At 39.5% G+C, this 9,031-nt stretch overlaps 1 protein-coding gene across 1 annotated transcript in view; it reads right to left on the bottom strand.

Annotated features, from left to right (window-relative positions):
* Window positions 1–9,031, bottom strand: part of PLXNA2 (plexin A2) — a 372,723-nt gene that overhangs the window by 344,532 nt on the left and 19,160 nt on the right. The gene's annotated exons all lie outside the window — the stretch shown is intronic.

Consider the following 9,031-nt stretch of genomic DNA (forward strand, 5'->3'; position numbering starts at 1 on the left):
GCCCAAGCCCGGGAGAGGGGGAGAGAGACTTGGAGGGCATTTGGGGGAGAGGGGCCGGGAGCGGGAGCTCAGGTGGTGGCAGATGGAGAGATTCCAGAATCACTAAGCCGGAGAGAGAAGCCGAGTGCCAAAGCACAGTCCCAGCCTCCCCTCTGCCCTCCCCTTATCTGGGATGCGCTCAGCACTCTAGAGCAGAAGCCCAGCCCGTTGCCAAGTCGACCTCCGAAGAAGAGAACATTTCCATATTCCCGACAGCCAGCGCAAGAAGGGCTCCTACCTGCAGCCTCCCTTCTCTCCCTGCAGTCTTCTCCCGGCTGGCTCTCCGCTCGGCCCCACTCTTCAATTTCTCCACCCTGGCAGATCACTGATTAATTCAGGCCCGTTTAATAACCCTTCTATTTAGATGAAACAAGCTGTCTTGTTTTCTTTATTTTTAACGCTGACTTTCGTTTCTTTGCTAAGCATCTTACTGTCATTTAAATTTCGCCGTCTCCAACCAAGCTGATAATAGACCTGAGTGAGCAGCTGTTGCAGTCCTCTTTATGACAATGATTAGAAGTTAGAGCCGAGGAGGCAGAGGCTTGACCAAGGCTCAGTTCAGAGAGCTCTGCCCCTGCATGGAAAGGGAATGCTAATTTCCGAGCTATTAGGAGAAGAGGCGCTCCGCTACGGGAGGAGACCCTGGTTAATCGAGGCTCAGCGCTGGGAAGAAATGGAGCCTGGAACGTCGAGATCAGGCTCTTTCCCGCGGCTTAATGGACTTTCCCCTCTATTTGTGGCTTGAGGCAAGTCACTTGACACCTGCCCCCCACCCCCACCCCAGGTCTCCATTTTTCGCCTCCTTACTGAGTGGTTTGGAAGAGATCAGAGTGTTTTCAGGACTCTGAGCTCCCGTTTCTTAGAAGGACACGTCTAGAGATAGAAGGGACTTTAGAACTCCTCTAGATCAACTCGTCCATTTTCCAGACCCAGAGTAGGTAAGAGGATGACCCCAGGATGAGTGCCCAGCTAATGGCAAAACCAGAAATCAAACCCCCAGCTCTCCTGATTTGGGCTGCGAGGCTACTTTATACCCAGGCTAATGGCTAATAGCTCTTTCCTTCTCCTCAAGGGTGGTCTCCTTGCTTTTCCTCCCACCTTTATCTCTCTCCTCTGAGAGGAGACACTTACCTATACTAGTGGGGAAGGTTAATTGCTCTCAGGTCATGGAAAACCAATTCTTAGTATTATTCCAATGGCCCCCAAAGCCCTACCTTTTCTCCACTGTCTTCTCCACTGTTTTTAGGGACAAAATTGGGGAAAGGGGGTGTCATTTATCTTTCAGTTCTTGGTCAAAGGATTACAGGTTGAGAGCTGGAAGGAATCTTAGAAGCCATCTAGTCCAACCTCTGACCCTCAATTTACAGTTGAGGAAATCAGGCTCAGGGATGTTAAAGGTCAATAAATGTTTAGTAGATTGGATATACAAATATTAGTGATAGAGATGGGATTTGAACTCAGGTCCTTTGACTCCAGAGAATCTTTCCACTGTTTCATAACTGCTCCTGCATTTATATGCTGATAGTATCCTGCTGTTTATTATTACAAAGCCCAAGAATCCTAGGACCTTTAACAGGAATGTTAAAGGTCAATAAATGTTTAGTGGTTTGGATATACAAATATTAGTGATAAGAGATGGGATTTGAACTCAGGTCCTTTGACTCCAGAGAATCTTTCCACTGTTTCATAACTCCTCCTGCATTTATATTGCTGACAGCATCCTGCTGAAGCCCAAGAACCCTAGGACCTTTAACTCTTTCTTTCTTTCTGAGTCCTCTGTCTCTCCCTTTATAGCTACCATCTTTGGCATCACCCCCCCCCCCAAAACAGCAGCTTGAGTCATTTAGTTGTTTCAATCATGGGGTCATGAAGAGTCAGACATGATTCTGGAGTGATTAGCCATTTCCTTCTTTAGCTCATTGCCCAGGGTCACACAACTACTGTTTGAGGCTGGATTTGAACTCATGAAGATGAGTCTTCCTGATTCCTAGCCCAGTGCTCTATCCACTGCACCACCTAGCTGCCCTTACAGCTGTAACTGGAGGGGTCCTAAGGCTGGAAGCCCACCTGTAGAATATCCAGCCAGGAAATAAAGTTGGGGAAAATCAGGTGTCACCGGAGCAAAACACAAGGCTATAAACCCCTGTTCTAGCCCCACTGGATCAGTTAGTCTCAGCACAGAAAAGCACTCATTAAATTCCAGCCAGTGCATAATGCCAATACCAACAGAGAAGAGTGGATGCTGATGGCTCAGAGTTAGAACAGCGCTCTCACCTACCAAGGGTGCTTAAGCATCTGCCTTCCTCTTCCCAACCAAGCAAGTCTGGAGGCAGCTGCCCAGTTTGTTGTCTTTCCTTCTTGAAGTTTTAAAAGCTGAGTGTATTCAGGCACAAACACAAAGCAGGATTGCCCTGGCTCTCAGGAACCACTCAGCTGCCCATGACCCAGTCATTGACTACAAATAGCAGAGCCCACAATACATGCAGGGGAACTAGCTGGAGCTGTCTAGGTCACGAGTGTCTTTATACATCACTCTCACCTGCCACATTAAGTATACTGGAAAGCCGGTGGTCATGTCCTAAGTGCCAAAATCTAGTCAGTGTTCTTTTAAAAATAAGCTTTTACCTTCCATCTTAGACTCAATACTGTGTATTGGTTTCAAGGCAGAAGAGTGGTAAGGGTTAGACAATGGGGGTTAAGTGACTTGCCCAGGATCATACAGCTATCAAGTGTCTAAAGTCAAATTTGAACTCGGGACCTCCCATCTCTAGGTCTGGCTCTCAATCCACTGAGCCACCTAACTGCCTATCCCTAGTCAGTTTTCAAGAATGAGCTTTCATTTTCTCTGGGAAGGCTGCTGATGGTAAGCTAGCTTTCCTGAGGTAAGCTAGCTGTTCTTACTATAAAACATCTGTCTGGCCTAAAGTCTAGGAAAAGGTTGGTTGAATAAGGAGGAGAAGATACCAGAATGGCTCTAGGACTGAACAAAGAAATCACTTAGAAGTCTTGGGATTCATTCTGTTAATCCCCTTGCCATGTGATCTAGACCATGTCCCATTCACTGTGAACTTGGATTTAGAGTACCCATAACTGACATTTGGAGAGGGCTTTAAAGTTTTCAAATACTTTCCTCTATTGGACTTTGTGAGAGAGGTAGTACAAACACCATTATCCCCATGTTGTAGATCAGAAAACTTGAGGCTCCTAAGCCAAGTGATTTGCTTGACCTAAATAATATAGCTGGAAAGTCTGAGAGTCAGGATTTGAATGGACATCTCCTAAGAGTAAATTCACTGTTCATTCTACTGTCCCATTCTATATCTGCTATATGGGGATGGGAGGAAGAAATTCATATGAAAAGGCACAGTTAGTCTGGTTCAGTTATTTCCTGTAATAAGCCGGTCCTGAAGATGTCCATTGGGTATAGAGAAGTTTGAAAGGAGGCAAAGAGAACTATTTTGGCAAACAGCCACTCTCTCTATCTACAATTCAAACAAAAGAAGTCGGAATCCATTTCATGCTTACTGGGGAGGAGACAATGAGTCACTCCCTAAATCTGGCAAGAGCACCTGTTGTCAGTTTTCCTTATTCCCTAATCTCTTTCTCTAAAAGGTAATTGATCATGGATGCCATTCTCCAATACTGGAGTCTAGGTCCAGACCTGTACTATGGGTATTCCCCCAAATTTGACTCCAAGCACCAAATCACATTGCCACATTCTTTGTCTTCCCAGTCACTAAAAATCATCTCTCCTGACCCTTCCATCCTTTCAAACTCTCAAATTCTACCTCCTTCATAATCTAGCCTTCTGAATCCAGGGTCAGAAAAACCATCACCAGTTCATGGACAAGAGACTTTATCCAGTGGAATGGATGGAATAAGGCCTTGCATGTCAGTTTCTCAAAGAGTACATTACCTAAGACAATCACATACCATATCAGAGGCAAACAAGTAGGGGGATACAACAAAATCTTCCTCTTTTCTGCTTGGTGATAGGATGGCAGGCTCATGGAGTATCTGCCTCATGTAGTAAAGTAGAAATATCACTGGACATAAAATCATAAGAGTCTTAGGTTTGGATGTTACCTTCATTGCTTAGTAGTTGCATGGTCATAGACAAGTTCCTTAAACTCACTGAGCCTCAGTTTCTTCATTTGTAAAATAGGAATAATAATCATAATAACTACTTCACTGAGTTGTTCTAAAAATCAAATTAGAAAATGGATTGTGCATTACATATGCATAAATATAGAGTATACCTAGTATGTATACATCTTTAATATTTAGTAAATAGCAAAAAACCACATCAGCTGTGATATCCAGAGTCTTCACCTAAGAATGTCACCCAGATCAGAAAGAAAATAAAAGATATCACAAAACCAAAACTCTGGGGGGGGTTGAAGTCCAGGAAATGAAAATTTAGTAGCATACATTATTATGTATACATTTTTAGATTGATCTTGTGGAGTGATATTATATTTCTTATTTTTAAGTTAATTTATTTATTTGTTCCTTACATTAAAATACCCATTTAACTCCTTCCTGCCCTTCCCCATTAGAGAAGGCACAATTTGACAAAAAGACAAATGTATCATTTCATTCTCCGGAGGTAGATGGAATCCTACATTGTGGTAATAAAGTCCTGTAAGCTGAAGGAATGTCCATTAGTTGGTAGCACATTTTAAGAATAGGTCTTCATGTTAGGAAGTCTAAAAACATAGCGGAGAACATTTGGATGAAGAACAATCAAAGAAGAAGTATGATACAGTGATAGAAGTATACTACAGACCACCTGACCAGAAGAATGGAATGGATATATTTAGAATAGAATCACTAAGCTGGAATTGAATTATTATTTTATAGGGATGGGCAAATTCACTATTCTTATATATACATACATATATATATATATATATATATGCTGCAGTGTTCTTTATGCTAAGAGCAGAGCAGCTAACACAATCTTTAAGAACGTTAGTGATAAATCTGCTCTTCAAAAGGTAGAGGTAGGCATAAGGGAAATTGTTATTTTGAGATTCAATTCTGAAAAATAAGGAGGAATCAGTTACCTAACTAGAAATGATGGGAAACTTGGAAGAAAGTGACTGCTTTAAGAGTAATCACCCTCAATTTGGGGGGAAAAAGATTTCAAAAAAGGGACCATTAAGAACTCATGGCCCCAAATCCTATAAGGCAAGTGGGAACCCCAGTGGGATTGGAATACTCTCAAGAATGAAAGTCTGATAATAGAACAACAGTCTTGAGGAATAAAAAAGGAGTAAATTGTGTTCAGAGACTGACATAGATGAGTTGGGAACTCATCCACCTACTCAGATATTTTAAAAAGGCCTAAAGGAAATGGAAATAACAACAAGGCAAATGAGAATGAATATAAAAAATACTAAAGCCCTATATCCATGTTAATCACTGTAAAGCTCAGAGATAGTTAAGGTATGTGATAAATGCTAAAGCCAACAATATTGGCTTCTTTAGCTATGTTGGGAGCAAGTGAAAGATGGAAGTGATAACACTGCTATTCAGGGCAAATATTTAAAGGAAAGAAGGTAAAATAGCTCACCTTCTATTTGTTTTTGTTTTCTTGACCAAGGAGGATGATCTTTGTACTAAGGACAGAATAGAAATAGTTAATAGGGAATTAAAAGCCAAGATAAGTAAGGAGATGTCAGAAAGTACCTAGCTATGTTCAATGAATTCAGGTCACCAAGCAGGGGCAAACTATTTCCCAAGGAGCTACAAGAATTTAAGATATTATTGCTGATCTTTGAAAAAACATAGATTATGAAAAAAAGCAACACAATTTCCTGGGAACCAGGAAATACTTCTATTTTTTAGAATGGGAAGAATGATTATCCTTATATTTTCAAATGATGGGCCAGTGGCCATTATTTCAATCCCTGGAAAAATTCTGAAATTTATTATTAAAGGGATGGTTTATGAGTATTTAGAAAGGGGAAATGATGATAAGCAGTATGGGTTCATCAAGGACAGCTGGTGCCAGACTAACCTCGTGTCTTTTTTGGACAGGATTAGCATCTTAGTAAATAGATCTGGAGATGACTTTAGACAATATAGCTAGATCTCAGCTAAAATTCTGACAATGACCTTTATGTTATCCTTGTGGATAATATGGACAAAGCCTAGGTGAGAGGATTCAGAACAAATTGAATGACCAAGAGTCAGGAGAGTATCGCAGAATCATCAATGGCTTTAGAGTAAGAAGAACTGGGTTGGAATCTTGTCTCTTGCTACATATTATCTCTGTCATTATGGGCAAAAGATTTTGAACTTTTAATTTTCTCTACTGTAAAATGAAGGAGTCTGACATTGTGATGCTTTAAGGTTCCCTCAAGTTTTAAATCTATCATCTCATCAACCTGAATAACAAATGGATGTCAGCTTGGATCTATGCCCCAGTATCAATTTTGGATCCTGTTCTCGTCAGTATTTTATCAATGAATATCACAGATTGCACGATTGTTCATTTTAAAAGATTTATACTGAGACAAAGCTGAGAGACATATAAGGTGTGCTGTGGCTACTTCATAAGGATTCTGAATAGCTGATGATCAGATTTCCAGGGTGAGTATTTTCATCTCAGAAATTGTCAAACTTTACAAAATAGGGCTTGTGTGTGTGTGTGTGTATGTGTGTGTGTGTGTGTGTGTGTGTGTGTGTGTGTTTATTGTCTAGCCTTAAGAAGATGATGGGGGAAAATGTCAATAATGCTGATTAAATTTAGGTACATTTTCCCTGTCGGAAAGCCATTCATTAAAAATTTATCAACATATTCTGGAACAGCTAGCAATTTTTATTTGTTTAAAAAACCCTTTCCTTCTGTCTTAGAATTGATACTAAGTATTGGTTCAAAGGCAGAAGAGTGGTAAGAGCTGGGCAGTTAGGTTTAAGTGACTTGTCCAGGGTCACTTAGATAGGAAGAGTCTGAGGTCAGGTTTGAACCTAGGACCATCCTGTCTCTAGACCTGGCTCTTGACTAACTGAGCCACTTAGCTGCCCCAGTAGCTAGCACTTCAGATGAGTGAGGCAGGATCCAAAATAATCTTCATAAGCCATAACAATTGGGTCAAGTCTGATATGATAAAAATAAAGTAGCAATAAAACTCATAGTACCCAGCATCATAGATATAATAAATGTTGACTGACTATTGACTAGGTCAAATTCTACATTTTGATTAAAACAAATCAAGCACACAAGTACAAGAGGAGGTGTTGCTATATAACAGTCTGTGTGGGAAACGATTTAGGGGGCAATAGTAAACTTAGTCAATTAAAAGTGCAACAGGAGGGGACAGCTAGATGACTCTGTGGATAGTGATCCAGTTCTGGAGGTGGGAGGTCCTGGGTTCAAATCTTTCCTCAGTTACTTCCTAGCTGTGTGACCTTGGACAAGTCACTTAACCCCCATTGCCCTTTTGTCTTGGAACCAAAACTTAGGATAAAAAAAAAAAAAGATTTTTTTTTTAGAAAAGAAAAGCCAAAATAACAAAAACAGATCCCTTGAGATCTGCTAGCATCAGACTCTTATCTCCAGTACTATGTTCAGTTCTGGGTATCACATTTTGGGAGGTCCTTGACAAGGGGAAGTGTATTTAGAGAAGAGTGACCAGGATAGTGAGAGAATTCATTGAAAAGCATACCAGAGGAGAAGATCAGTTGGAGCAAAGGGGGATATATGGAGCTGAAAGCTATTTGGAATTCAAGGAACAAAGTCAGGCCCGTTATAACCATGGCATTCTCCTGAGTGTGGCTTTTTGTACAAATCTCACTTTTGAATGAATCACTGTGTTTTACACATGTAAGTGCTTAACAAATGTTTTGAATTAGAATTGAAGATGAATTCCAAATCAGAGTAAGGCAGTGAAAGTTTCCCCTTTCTGGGGAAGTTGTTGCTTCCCATCTCTGAGCCCTCCTCTGAGCTGCTTCTAAACTAGAACTCTTGGGAAGAGTGTGGCTCTGAAGGCTCCCCATCTCCCCTGTAGGAAAAGGGGCTCAGCCTGTGCTTTCATTGGGGCAGAGAACGACCAGATGAGGATACTGGCTCTACCAAAGCATAGTATCCCTTTAGATAGCTGCCTAGAAGACTGGGAGGTTTAATCACTTGCCCAGGGTCACACAGTCAGTATGTATCAGAGACAGGATTTGAACTCAGGTCTTCCCTGTTGCAAGGCCAATCCCAACTCTCATTCTCAAACAATGATGTAACAACTAAAATATATAAGTGAGTTAAAAGCTCACTAGCCTTTCCACAGATGTGACATTCTATCTCTCAACTTCCCTATCACTGTATAGTGTCTTCTCAAGTTCAGATGCTCCCTCCAGAAGACCTTTACTAGTCTTGTCTCATATATATATATATACAGCATATTATATACTACAATATATTATAAATAATATAATATTATATTAATACATACATAAATATATTATATGAATATCTATAAATAAAATATATACATATAAAGAGAATATATATTTATAGAGAGAGTGGGAAAAATATCTTCTCTATATATTTTATATATACACATATACTATACTATATTATAAATAAATATTATATTATTATATGAATGTATACATATAAAGAGGATATATATTTATATAGAGAGAAATCAGGAAAAATATCTTCTCTATATATGTATATATTTACACATATACTATAATGTATTATAAATACATATTATATGATTATATGAATATATATAAATAAAAATATATACATATATATGATATATATTTATATGTGATCATATATAATATATAATTATATATATTTGTAAATATATAATATACACTTATATTATATATTTATCTATGACCATAGATAAATATATATGATCATAGATAAATATATAGAGAAGATATTTTTTCCCACTTTACAGAATTAAATGGGTTGATAACTGATCAAGTCAAACATGTACAAAATGGCGCTCACCCTAACCCAAAGCAGAGGACT

The sequence above is a fragment of the Gracilinanus agilis genome, chromosome 4, assembly GCF_016433145.1.
Source record: "Gracilinanus agilis isolate LMUSP501 chromosome 4, AgileGrace, whole genome shotgun sequence".
Classification (NCBI taxonomy): domain Eukaryota; kingdom Metazoa; phylum Chordata; class Mammalia; order Didelphimorphia; family Didelphidae; genus Gracilinanus; species Gracilinanus agilis.